Raw genomic sequence first — 12,796 nt, forward strand, 5'->3', positions numbered from 1 at the left:
AGTGTAAAAGGACGTCTGACCAGCAGTATTAAAGGACGTCTGACCAGCAGTATTAAAGGACGTCTGACCAGCAGTGTAAAAGGACGTCTGACCAGCAGTGTAAAAGGACGTCTGACCAGCAGTATTAAAGGACGTCTGACCAGCAGTGTAAAAGGACGTCTGACCAGCAGTATAAAAGGACGTCTGACCAGCAGTGTAAAAGGACGTCTGACCAGCAGTATAAAAGGACGTCTGACCAGCAGTATAAAAGGACGTCTGACCAGCAGTGTAAAAGGACGTCTGACCAGCAGTATAAAAGGACGTCTGATCAGCAGTGTAAAAGGACGTCTGACCAGCAGTGTAAAAGGACGTCTGACCAGCAGTATTAAAGGACGTCTGACCAGCAGTATTAAAGGACGTCTGGTCAGCAGTATTAAAGGACGTCTGACCAGCAGTGTAAAAGGACGTCTGACCAGCAGTGTAAAAGGACGTCTGACCAGCAGTATTAAAGGACGTCTGACCAGCAGTATTAAAGGACGTCTGATCAGCAGTATTAAAGGACGTCTGACCAGCAGTGTAAAAGGACGTCTGACCAGCAGTATAAAAGGACGTCTGACCAGCAGTGTAAAAGGACGTCTGACCAGCAGTGTAAAAGGACGTCTGACCAGCAGTATTAAAGGACGTCTGACCAGCAGTGTAAAAGGACGTCTGACCAGCAGTGTAAAAGGACGTCTGACCAGCAGTGTAAAAGGACGTCTGACCAGGTTAAAGTGCAGAGAGAAACACAGGCTTTATTAAAGAAAAGGTTAGATGACTTGCAGTGCAAACAAAATAATAAACTCAAAGCAATGGTCCATAGGACCTCTCTATCTCCCACTAAAACGATCAAATGTGAGGGGAAAAGAAACCACCAAATAATAATTAAAAAAAAAGAAAAAAAAAAACAAAACCAGAAAGAAAATTTGACTTAATAAAAGGGCTACTACCAAACTAAGGTCCAAACATTTTTTTTAGATCCAGCAATGAAATCATGCTCAAGACAAAAAAAAAAACAAAAAAAACAAAAAACAAAAACAAAAAAAAACAACGGTAAGGGAAAAAAGTTAACAAAAAATATACATAAAAAATAAATAAATACACCCCCCCACCATAAGAACCCAATCGTATGGATAGAGAAACAAGAAATAAGACTGAATAAAAAACAAAGAAATACCCCAAAAAGATAAATTAAAAACCAACCAAAACAAATAAAAGATAACAAAAACACTCAAAAATCCCACAAAAACCCCAAATTAATCACTTAATAAAAACTAAACAAAAAAAAAAAGCAAATAATGAAACAATTCAAAACAAAAGAAAACCAACACAAAAACAAAACAACTAACCAAAAACAAAACAAAAAACAACAAAACAAAACACATAAAAACAAACAAAACCAAAGTTAACTCCAATCAAAACAAAATCAAAACAAAAGCAAACAAAACACATTACCAAAACAAAACAAAAACATTTTCAGAACAAAAACCCTTCAGAAAAAGAAAATACATAAAATAAGTAATAAAACACAAAAAAAAACATAAAAACATGGAGAAAGAAAAATATAGGCATAAAATAAACATGACAATTACAAGAATGACTCATGAGAAACCTAAACAGACAACGGAAGAAAAACAGAAAAGAAAATATTTGAATGAAGCTTAAATAAATAAATTAAACATTTGTGGCCAAAGCCAGATAAAGTTCCCGCAAGTCGGCATTCCTGATTTGGGAAAAATGTATACAAAGTCGTTTTCTTCAAAATGATCATTTTTTGTTTTTCTCATTTTATGCAAGTCCAACATTTAAACTAGTCATTTAATGAAAAAAGTAACACAAATGTGATATTTAAAAGCCTTAATTTTGTGTTTTAAAATGCCCCGTTTTCAGAGTTTCTGTGGGGAGATTGAGGGGAGGGGAAAGCAAAATTGCTGGGTGATAATTGGCCACTCAGCCTGCTATTGTTCCCAGTTTCTCCCATTGAGATGGACAATAACAAACACTCAAATGCCACCCCTCCCCTGGCACATAAATACAGCTGTTTCTAGTTATCACCTTTATCAACAAGCCTCAAGATGCACCCTGCAGCCAAGAAGAGTAGAAGAGACGAAGAAGAAGCAGCAAGAATTATCAACAGACTCGGGACGACTTCAGGATCACTCCACAGTGAAAGTTTGATGAAGGCGGATTTCCTACGGGAATATTTTGATGAGTGTCACCAGACCGATTCAGAAGTTGGTTTGGGTGGACTTTATGTAAATGTGGCTCTGTTGTTCACGCCCATTACCTGACCTGCTTGAAGGGATGAAAACTCCTGAAACTTTGAGCCTGGTTTTCTCAGAACAAACAGAAACTAGAAGTTAACATTCAAATGAGCATATCTTTCATTATGTGTAAAAAAAAGTCAAAAATGACCTCGGACGACTTGCAGGAGTAAAAGAAGTAAAAGAATAAATTTAAAAAAAAAAAAAAAACATAAAAGAGCCAGACAGAACAGACCAAAGCTCCTTGTGCAGAGTGTATTTCCCCTCCTCTAAATACCCCTCCTCCACTCTGATTGGACACTGCCCCTAAGTTTGCTGCAGCCAGTGAGAAGAAGAGAGAAAACATGGCCACACGGAGCATTAACAGTGTTTACATTTAAACCGTGGCAGCAGGTTTTAACATAAAGATGACCTCCCATCCCCTCAGCGAATGCTCTGATCCTTAAATCAGTGATTCTGTGTAAAGAAACCAACGACCTTCAGATGAGCTGAAGGACTCATTAAAACATCTTACCTGTAAATATCACTCAGGTGTTTTTGTGCTCGTATGCTTCACTAACACTGCAGGCAAAGTGACTTTGAGATGATGTTTGAAAAAGAAGCAGCTGATTGTCATTGTGATTAGACCTTTAATTAATGAAAATACTACCACTTAAACACATGATGACCTCCCTCCTCGTCGTCCTTGTTTACTCTGTACTGATTCAATTTGTCTTCTGCAAACTTTGGTTTTCACTGTCAGGCCAAAAACTAAAGTTTGGCTCACTGAATGTCATTGATAAACCATGTGAGGGTAAAATACATCTCTGACATGAAACCACTTCAAGAACTTCCTCTGCTAAAGAGGTTTAGAGACGCTCTCGAAGGACGTTTGAGCATTTTTATATGCATTCAGGTTTATTTCCATTGTGTGCTGAAATAAAATGAAACTGTTAGTGTTTCAGCGTTATGGCTGAAAAGTTTCTTCTTATTGGAAAAAGATAATTTGCAGACGATTTTTCCTCCCAGGCTCCCGTCTGCAGAACGCTGTTTTCACGGCGTCAGAAGGACTGAATTTAGGATTTTATTACAGAGCAGAGAAAGCGAGCAGTTGTTGTTTTTCTGCATAAAATGACAACAGCGGCGCTGCTTTTTTTTTTTTTTTTTTTGACTGGATGCTCAGCGGAAACTAAAGAGGAAGGAGCTGCTGTCAATAATCTGACTGCTGCTACAGCGCAAGGAAGCTGCGAGCGCTTATTTGTCTGTCAGCCAAGAAATTCACAGTCAGAATCCGTTTTCTGCCAAGTACGAGCGCATACAAAGGATTAATCTGGAAGACATGCTCACCATGGAATAATACACCAGTGAAAAACAACAGCTGGCAAGCAATTATGCATCTGTCTGCACAGAACTAAAGTTTGTAAAAATGCAGGAGATTTAAAAAATGGACGCTTTTACCTAAGCGTGTAGATTTTTACTATAATGACAGAGAAAGTTGTCATGCTGGGTGAACTCCACAAGTGTCCTCACTGTGAAACCTCACAGAGCGAAGTTTCTCCTCCTCTGACCGGCTTCTGCTCAGGCTGAGGACACAAAAACTCACCGAACGCACAGTTTGTCAGTTTCAGGTCAGAGCCTCTCAGTCAGAACCAACACAGATGGCCCATCCACCAGATGTTTCCATCCCAAACCCACGCTGCTTCTCCAGGGATCTCAGGTCAGCTCTTCAATTTCAGTTGTTCTCACATGCATTAGCCTAGCTTAGCATAAAGACTAGAAGTAGATGGAAGCTGTTAGCCTAGCATCATTTAAACGGATAAAAACAGAGAGTAAAAGCAGAATAAACTGAGACGGTTTTCTACCAGGCTGCTGAGGGAGAGCGGCTCTCTGCATCCACAGTCCGTGTGTACTTTTGTGCACCGGTGTGTAGTTGGACGGGCTGGACCGCCCAGGGCAACGCCTGCAGCTCTGAAGTAGAAGGAAGACAGAAACCGTGTCTACTGATCACACACAGGCGCTCTCTGCAAACTCACACCATGTTTACTGCTGTCTCTACACGCAGACACAAACCGCTCGCAGCTTCACTCACCGCTCCGCGCTCCACGTGTCCGGACCGACGCAGGAAATTAGGAGAGCGCGGTTTAAGATGTCGTCACTGTGGAAAAGTTTTCAGACAAACTGAAGCAACTTATTACAACATTTACCTCTGATTCATTTCAGACTAAACCCTTTAAAGTGGAGCAGGAGCATTTTTTTTATTCTGCTGATAGAAAGAGGCTGGAACGCTTTGAGATATCGAGCCATCTCTGGTTTGTGATATCTTAAGACTGCTTGGAGGGATTTTTTTTAATCTTGCTCCATGGATGGACCAGACACTATGGGAATATTGGACCGTGCCTGAGAGATGTCAGCTGTTTGGTTGCTTAATGGGGGGCTCCCAGAGCCAATTTGAGCCTGTCTTTGTCTCAAACTGACTTCAGATCAACCTAGAATCCAACAGAGAGGTGGAGCAGATGCAGGTCCTAAGCCTCCTGAAAACCAGCCACAGTGTGCTGGCTGGTAGTCGCAGCCACGCCTCTAATTATGCATAACTTAAATCCTTACTTAAACCAAAACAGGCAAGTAATAAAAGAAAAACACAAAAATGAAATAAGGAGAGAAAGGGGGGACAGAAACTGGTTTCTCAGCACCTCCATCTGGATAAAGTTTTTGGACAAACAGTCATATTTGGGGTCATTTCAGCAGCAGGCTCAGTAACGTGTCCCAGACGTTCTTCTCTCCAGACGTCTCCCTCCTCCTCCAGGGGATCTAAAGTGTTCCCAGTCCAGATGGGATCTCTAATCCCCCCAGTGTGTTCTGGCTCTGATCTGGTCTCCTCCCAGTTGGACGAGTCCAGTCAAACCTCCACAGGGAGAAGTCCTCATCAGATGGTCCAGAACCTCTCCAGTTTCCTCTCAACAAAAAGAGGGGGGTTCTTGTTTTTACAGTTTGCATGATCTTTTCTGAAACTAATAGAACAATGAGCGCTCAGTTTTTTCTTTGCAAACCAACCACAGTGTTTGCAGCGTGCCATCCCCACATTAGAAACCATTTTTAGGAGATGTACGTCAGCGTTTATACAGTGCTGTGAAAAGTATTTTCTCCTTCCTGATTGATTATTTTCTTGCATTTTTGTCACACTTAAATGTTTCAGATCATCAAACTATTGTTCGATTAGACTTTAATATTAGGGCACAAATCATACATATTGAGTAAGTCACGTGAATGAGGCAAATTTGCATCCCTTTCAACACACTGTTTGCTTTATTTGTCGAGCTCACGCCACGATGACCAATCAGCATGGAGATCCCCCGTAGATGTATTTATACGTCATCACCAGATCAGAAACAGAGCAGCAAACCTCTCAATGTACTCAAACTCAGCCATGTTTGTTGACAACAGACTGAGAAGGAAGCCCCTCCTCTCTCACGTTTTTTGGCACTCACCTTCACATGATTGGATGTCTGGTCAGCCCTCAGAATGTTTTCCCAGAAGTCTTGGGGATCATCAGGATGTTTTTAGTCAAATGTGAGACGAGCATTTGTGTTCTTTTTGCTCAGCAGTGGTTTTGGCCTTGGAACTCTCCCATGATGCCATTGTTGCCCAGTCTCTTCCTGATGGGTGAATCGTGAACTCTGACCTTAACTGAGTCAGTGAGGCCTGCAGGTCTTTAGATGTTGTTCTGGGTTCTTCTGGGACCTTCTGGATGAGTCGTCCATGCGCTCTTGGAGTCATGTTGGTAGGCCGGCCACTCCTGGGAAGGCCTGCCTGTCCCAAGTTTTCTCCATTTGTGGATAATGGATCTCACTGGTGTACCAAAGCCTCAGAAATGGCTTTGTAGACATTTCAAGACTGATAGATTTCAATGACTATTGGTAGGCCGGCCACTCTTGGGAAGGTTCACCACTGTTCCACTGCACCACTTTAAGTTTTCTCCCTTTGTGGATAATAACTCTCATTGTAGTTGGCTGGAGTCCCAAAGCCTTAGAAATGTTTTTAGCTGTGTGTAGCACAAGTTTACTTTTTATAATTTAATTTAGAGTAAACTCATGAACAACATAAGAAATCATAAGGCTAAATTAACTCAGAAGACTCTAAACTCGAAAAGAGGAAGAAACAAACTGATATCAATATTCAAACTCAGGAGACTCAAATAAGGTTACTCAAAATTCTTGTATTAAAAATTTGAACAAAAGTAAATACACAAATAAAATAGTCACAATAACAAAAAAAAAAAAAAAAAAAAAAAAAAATGCAGAGAGTCTTTTTTTTAAGCTCTTTCTTTCAATGGGGTAAATTAGAATTTTGTTTAAACACTTTTTTAGGTTTCAGTTCATCAATAAAAAAGAAAAGAAATACTTAAAAGTCCTTGTTTTTTTTTTTCAAAAGTCAACTTAAATAGTTATGAGGGAAAAGGGGGTTCATTCGTCCTACCGGCCTGGTAGGTGCACGTGAGGTGAGGGGGATGATGATGATGAAGACGATGATAATGATGATGATTATGGGTGAGGGGAATGGTGATGATGATTGTCCTGGGTTTAGCTCGCCATCCAAACTCCAGGGGGAAAAAAACCTGGCCTGGTAACAGGGCCAGAACAAAAGTTTTAGACATTTTTTTCCCACAACTTCATCTTAAATGTATGCACACATGTGCTTTCATAACAAAATAAAATTCCTTAAAGCATATAAACAAACAGCATATAACATATAAACATACAAACATATAAACAAATGCCATGCAATTAATTAGTTAGAATCATATGCAGCTGCAGGATGTCACTTACCAATTCGCGATTATTTGGAAGCTTTACAGCGGTCCTTCGTCAAGTTGAAGGGTTCTTCTAGTAGGTCATGTGTTTAAAACATGAGTTTGATTCATACCTTTCTCTAATGTCTTTGTAATGTTTGTTTTATCAGTGTTTCAGCAGACTGTTCGGTTATCGTCCTCTCAGCATCTCTCTGTGTGTCTGTGTCTCACTTCCTGTTTAAAAATACCGCATGTGTGCTGCGATTGGCTGAGACATCGTGCGAGATTTAAAACGAGATAAAACGGGATTTGACATTCCGCTATATAATCACGGCATCTGATTATTAAAAGTTTCACAAATAATTGATTACAATTAAAAACAGTTGTCCAAAGTTTACAACACATAATTCAAACAATATTACCATTAAGGTTAGTTCTTTTAATCATTTTCACCTTTTAATTCCTTTGTAAAAAGACAAATAAATATTAATCTGGTAATTTTGTGACCTGGGTTACAACCTCCCCCCTAAATCCATGCATGTCCTGTTGCTGGCACAACTAAGTTAAACCTATCATACTACATGGATTTTAGAAACGGGTAAGGCATTAGGTGCAACATCACTTAAAGCATCTGCATAAGCAGAAGACAGACTTTGGAACAGATTCTGAACAACAGAAATTAATGGGTTTCCTAACCTAGAGTATTGTAGTCTCTCAGGTCGGGTTCTGTTCCTACTTGAACGTCTTAGAGAGAGTTCATTGTTAATTACATCATCATTTGATGGGTTAACAGGTTCAGTTTCAGGGTTTTCTTCATCTCTAGATTTTTCTCCAGGTAAGTTGTCATCAGTTTGGTTTTCCTCCATAGGTTCTGGTTCAGGTAAGTTTGGTTTGTAGGTTTGTCCATTAGTTCTCCAGGTGTTCCTTCCATAGGTTCCGGTAAGTTTTCCTTGTTTACAGGTAAGTTTTCCACATTAGAGGTTTCCATTCCAGGTTTTTTATTTGTTTCCACAGTTATTTTAATTGGTTGTACATTCCTCCAATATCTGGTATCTGTTAATTCAGAGTCCTCATCATAGTCCAGGTTATCATTTGAATCAGTTTCCATTTCATTGTTTTTCACATAATTTCTTGTTTTTGGTCTCCTAGTAGGGGAAGAATGAGGGATTTCATCCTCTGTGTTGACAGAACACTGTGCAGTGTTCGGGTAGGACTGTCTTTGATTTCTGGTTTCACAGTGTAGACAGGAAGATTTCCTGCACGTTTAACTACAACATAAATATCACTTTCCCATTTGTCTATCAACTTGTGTTTACCACGAACTCTGACATTTCTTACTAACACTCTGTCTCCAACTTCCAAATCAGAAGTAGTAATTTTCTTGTCAAAGCGGGTTTTGTTGCGTTCTGCATTTTTGGAAGCGTTGCGAGAAGCTATTTGGTAGCTCTCCTCCAATCTGGACTTTAGATTTTCAACATACTGGGAATGACATTTGTTGGGTTTCTCTTTGACAGGTAAACCAAAAGCTAGGTCTACAGGGAGTCTGGGTGAACGACCAAACATGAGTTCATAGGGGGGGAAACCAGTAACTTGATTTCGGGTACAGTTGTAGGCGTGAACCAAAGGTTTGACATATTCTTTCCATTTGGATTTTTATTTGTTTTCCAGGGTTCCTAGCATGTTCAATAATGTACGGTTGAATCTTTCAACAGGATTTCCATGTGGATGATATGGGGTTGGTCTGACTTTCTGGATTCCGGCAACTTCACATAATTCTTTGATTAGTTTTGATTCAAAATCAGGACCTTGATCAGAGTGTAGTCTTTTCGGGGATACCATAGTGAACGATGAAGTTGTCCCATAGACATCTGGCTACAGTTTTTGCTTTTTGATTTGGGGTTGGAACGGCAATGGCATACTTTGTGAAATGATCTGTTAATACCAGGATGTCTTTTGTGTTGCTGTTATCAGGTTCCAGACTGAAGAAGTCCATACAGATGAGTTCTAGTGGACGGGTTGCTTTGATGTTTACCAACGGAGCTGCTTTTTCAGGAAGCGCTTTCCTGCGTACACAACGATCACATGTTTTGATTTTGTGCTCAACATCGGCAGCCATTTTGGACCAATAAAATCTTGTGCAGACAAGATCAAGGGTTGGATCAATGCCCATGTGACCCATGTCATTGTGTAAACTCCACAACGCAAGAGGACGAAGTTCAAGAGGAAGAACAAGTTGATAGGAGGTTTTCTCTCCTTCCTGACGTTTACGATAGAGAATGTCCTCATGGAGTTCAAGCTTAATCCACTCTCTTAACAACAAAGCAAGTTCAGGAAGCTCTCTCTTTACACTGGGAGGAACAGTGTTACCAGATTCCATCTGGAAAATGATTTTTCTGATGCTTGGATCAGATCTTTGTTTAGCTTTCAGATCTGATGAAGAGAAAGAAGGAATGGTAAGTAAACCATGTTGGGCTTCCTCAACAAAGTTATGAGGAACAGCATCAGCTGAATGAGAGAGAGACTCCACCAGAGCAAAGGGACAGTTACATGTTCTAACCAAGACACTTTCACCAATTGCATCAACAACTTCCTCAGAAATAACACAGCTGTCATTCAGGTGGGTTTGAATGAAACGACTGATGCGATCTTGTTCTTTCTGGGAATGTTGGTCACTCAGATGAAGATCATGTGGTCGGCGTGAAAGACCGTCAGCGTCAAGGTTTTGTTTGCCAGCTCTGAACTGCAGTTTGAAGTTGTACGTGGATAGAGCAGCCAACCATCTGTAGCTGGTTGCATCGAGCTTTGCAGAGGTGAGTATGTAGGTCAGGGGATTACTGTCTGTAACTACAGTAAAATCACTGCCATACAGGTAGTCGTGAAATTTTTCAGTTACACTCCATTTCAAAGCAAGGAATTCAAGTTTATGCACTGGATATTTGGATTCACTTTGTGAGAGTCCGCGACTTGCGTAAGCAATAACCCTTAACTTTCCTTCCTGTTCTTGGTATGAGGCTGCACCTAGACCAGTGGTGCTAGCGAGAATGTATGGCTGTTTGGGATTGGCAAAACCGAGAACTGGAGCAGAGGTGAGTTTTTTGAGGAGTGACATGAAGGCTTGTTGACATTCAGGCGTCCATCTGTTTGAGAAGGGTTGTTTGGGGTCGAGATATTGATTGGAGGGATTTTTCTCTTTCAGGTTTTTTCGCTGTGGAGGATAACCGCGGGTGAGTTCATTCAGGGGTTTGACAATTGAAGCATAGTCTTTAATGAACCTTCGATAATAACCAGAGAAACCAAGGAATGATTTTAGTTCTTTCAGGTTTTGGGGAATTGGCCAGGTTTTCAGGGCATTTGTCTTTTCTGGATCTGTTTCGACTCCATGTTCTGACACAACATGTCCAAGGTAACGTACAGAGGTTTGGAAGAATTTACACTTGGCTGGGGACAGTTTTAAGCCGTACTCCTTCAGACGGGTAAGTACTTTCATCAGTCTTTGTTCATGTTCCTCCAGAGTTTAGGAAAATACAATCAAATCATCCAAAAAGACAAGCACTTCTTTTAAATTGAGTTCTCCCATGCATTTTTCCATGAGTCGTTGAAACGTGCTTGGCGCATTAGTGATACCTTGTGGCATACGATTGAACTCCCAGAATCCTAGGGGTGTAACAAAAGCTGTTTTAGCTTTGTCAGCTTCATCCATCTCGATCTGGTAATAACCAGACTTTAAATCGAGCACACTGAACCATTTTGAACCATGGAGAGCTGAGAAAGTTCCTTCCAGGTTGGGTAAGGCGTATGCATCTTTGACAGTTTGCAAGTTTAGTTTTCTGTAGTCGATGCACAAGCGTACATCATTGTTTCTCTTCCTCATCACAACAATTGGTGAAGAAAATGGTGATTTGGATTTTCTTATGTCACCGGCTTCCAGAAGCTCATTGAGATGATTGCGTAAGCCTCAATGTCTCTGGGATGAATGGGTCTAGCACGATGCTTAAATGGCGTTTCATCATGAAGCTTTATGTGATGTTTTACTTTGTCTGTGCACCCAAAGTCCAAGTCATGATGAGAAAACACTTCTGGCATTTCAAGAAGCTTTTCAGTAACACGCTGCTTCCACTCTGGTGGGATTGGTGAGTCACCGAAGTTGAGCTGGGTTACATGTGTTTCCAACAGGGGGTCTGGTTTGATTCAGTTCGGTTTGGTACGCTAAACCTCAAAATAGTTAGCGTTTCCACAGACACCCGTGCTGTCACTTGGTGGGCGGGGCTGTAAAAGCATGCGTGTTACAGACAGTGCGAGTCTGCTGGTCCAGCCGCAGAGTTATAGAAAGGATGAGTGACAGAAATCAGGAATAAGCAGTTAACAGCTTTATTTCAGCTGAGAGTACTTTTTAAAAAGATAACTACATTTCAATGATGTTAACATCTGTCAGTACAGATCCTCAGCTGATGGAATACGTGTACAGAGACAGTTTGAGTCGTAACGCTACGTTAATATGTGAATATATCTAGTCTAGAACAACTTACATGACAAAATATGAAAGTTTAGAGCTGTACTGTGAGAATTCGCCGTACTAAAAATAAAGTAAAAATTCAGCTGGTGTTAAAATCAAGCTAGATTAAGTCAGAAATCCGGGGTGTGCTGATCTCATTTTAAAATTGTCTGCAGCCTGAAGTTTGAGCACGTTCAACAACCACAGAGCGATGTTTTCACAGGTTATCTAACGTAAGAAGAAGATTAATAACTAGTTACAGAAGAGAATGAGCTGTTCTAAGGCTTTGTACTCACAAAATTTCTGCATTAATTTACTTTCTCATCCATCATGGATGGATCAGGCTGATGTGAGCCTTTGGGCTCTGCTTTGTGTTCTTAAAATCATCTAGATAAACGTCAGGCGAGCAGCTGAGTCGTGTGCTGATGTGACGTCAGTGCAGCCCCTAATGCTGTGTGTGTAGCTCCACCTTTTTGGTACGGATAGGTAAGGAAGGGTGCTGAGAAGTGGGACAGTACGGGTCGGTTTTTTGGGACCCTTTCTAACTTTTGCTCTATGGAAACGCAAAAAAATGCGTGCTGTTCCGCACCGAACTGAGCCGAACCGCTTGGTGGAAACAACCTATATGTAACCTCTTCCAGACTGAAAGATATCGGTGACTTTTAGTAAGCCGGCCACTCCTGGGAAGGTTCACCACTGTTCTAAGTTTTCTCCACTTGTGGATAATGGCTCTTTCCCCATAGCTTGAGTCCCAAAACCCCAAATAAATGGCTTTGTAACCCTTTCTAGATCATCAATCACCAATCAAATCATCATTTAAAAACAGACTTTTTTTCTTTGCTCAGGTTATCTTTGTCTAATACTAAAGTTTGTTGGATGATCTGAAACATTAAAGTGTGACAAGTATGAAAATCTGGGTGACTTTGCTCACAGTAAGGAGGCTTCTGTGTGAGCATGAACATGAGCCATTAAACGCCACCTACTGAAGGAAAATCCTACTGGTCTGTCGGCATTGTTTGACATTTTTGTTGTGGACAGTCTCTGAGTTTACACTCATGCACATTTGTTTTATCCCATCGTGCTCTCAGATGTAACATGTTTTTTAGAAATTCAAACTACATGCTGTGATTTCCTGCTGTGCCGACATTTTCAGGTGTAAAAAAAAAAAAAATTTAAGGTGTAAGATTAAAATGATTAGAGCTGCAAAATGACGAGCATTTTCCATGAACTGTGGTCAAACTCTGTTTTTGGAGCAGTAGG

This window comes from Cheilinus undulatus, linkage group 10 (assembly GCF_018320785.1).
Source record: "Cheilinus undulatus linkage group 10, ASM1832078v1, whole genome shotgun sequence".
NCBI classification, from domain to species: domain Eukaryota; kingdom Metazoa; phylum Chordata; class Actinopteri; order Labriformes; family Labridae; genus Cheilinus; species Cheilinus undulatus.